Raw genomic sequence first — 1,967 nt, forward strand, 5'->3', positions numbered from 1 at the left:
TCAGTGTTCACAGGCAGATTCCAAATCAAAGCATCAGAACCACTCCCAAGGGCCCACAATGACACACTTCCTCCAACAAGGCCACGCCTCCTAATAGTGCCACCCTCTGGGCCAAGCATATTCAAACCACCACATGTGGGATAATTTTGTCCAACTATAGACCTAGTGTTCTGGGGACACTAAGCTAGGCAAGGCTAAACTATGGTTCTAATAGGTTAAGAGTATTGGATGCAGTTCTGACTCAATGATGATTTTACTGGCACACAGCCCCCTCATACGTGGAGGATCATCTGTTTGTGTTTGTATACTTCTCACTTAGTAACTATCAGAAGGGCCAGAACAGAGTGGTGCTCACTCTCATGCTCTTGGCAATTGACCGTGTGAAGTTCTGAACGTGCTGCAGGGGTTTCTGAATGGCGGCTTGCAGGAACTACATCACGGACTTTTAGTCATTTCCAGGAAAGGGGAGACCTCCAGGTTAGCATGTAAAGATCCAATAGGTATTAAAAGAGCAGTAAGGGGAGAAACACTTGACTCCATCTTTAGATCTTTGGAGCTGGGGCTAACTTTTATTGCTGAATAGCAATTTTGATTAAATTAGCTTTGTGTCTTACAAATAAGGTTTCAAAGTCTTCTGTATTGAAGTAATCCTACGATGCTGAAACTGCTTAAGCCATGTTCACTATCTACCTATAAATAATAAAAAATAAGTCCCATGATAAATAGAGTATACATAAGTACTCTTTAACTTTTTGAAGTGTATTATTTAAAACAGAGCTATGTTTTGTTATGTTATGTTTTGTTTTGTTTTGTTTTGTTTGATGAGTTAACACACACGTGTTATATGATGTAGTCCATGAAGGATAGCATTTTTATTTTTCCCCAGAGATTACCAGGCGGCATTCACCATACATCACGGAAAATGCCAAGAAGCTCTCGACTTTCTAAATCAAATGCAAATAAAAACCAACTTAAGAAAACTTACCTGGTTAAATATACAGAAATTTTTCTTGGACCTAACAAACTTTTTATTTGTAGTCTTTTCTTTTAAACTGCTAACAATACTTTATTTAGTTGCTTCTGTTTGTAATTGAAACCCTGGGCATTCAAAATTAATGTCCTTGCCTACGGAATTCTTGTACACACCAGGAAGAGTCTCAACCTTCTGTGCAATGCTGTTCCATGGTACTCTGTCTAAACCAACCTTTATGGGCTGCTGACATCCTCTTACCCACAATTTCACTTGGGAAGACCACATTCTGAAGGATGGTGTCATGTACTGCAGCCGGTGCGCCTTCTGGGGGCATGTTTGCCTATCTTTCGTATGGCTTTTTTCAATCTGGCTTAGGTAGAAATCTCCTCAGAACAGTCAAGATTCCATGCTTCCCAATGAACTTTTTCTCCAGTTCCCACACTAACTGGACATAGATTTTTCTGGAAAGATTCCAGTTGGTCCAAAAATTGTGATAGCTTTCAGACCACCACCAGCTTCAATTTCCTTGGCTGCAGTGATGCTGAGTTCCCGCCAGCTTTGTTTTGCAGCCTTTAAGTAATTCCTTGATATATCAAGGCAAGAACTAAGGGCTGGAGAGATGACTCGGTGAATAAAGATGCCTCCCACCAGGCCTCACGACCTTAGTTCCATCCTCAAAACTTTCCAATACAGACCATGTGACTGTGTCTAGCGTAGGACCAGCAAGGGTGTAGGATTCCTGTCTGCTGCCCTAAAGTGGGTAAATGTCTTGAATCCTTCTCACCTTCATTCATACTTGTAGTCGGTTGTGGACCTGCATGTCTGAAGATGTGTTTACCCCTGACTTGGAAGGGTTTGCTTCTGCTTCTTCTTGCAGGCAGCTGTCTGCCTGCTTGGGGACTACCTGGCCACTCACATCTCACAACTCACAGCTCTCTACAAGTGGATCTATCCATGTCTGCCTCATTCAGAACCATGTGCCTCTTCATGTAGG

This window comes from Mus caroli, chromosome 2, assembly GCF_900094665.2.
Source record: "Mus caroli chromosome 2, CAROLI_EIJ_v1.1, whole genome shotgun sequence".
NCBI lineage: Eukaryota > Metazoa > Chordata > Mammalia > Rodentia > Muridae > Mus > Mus caroli.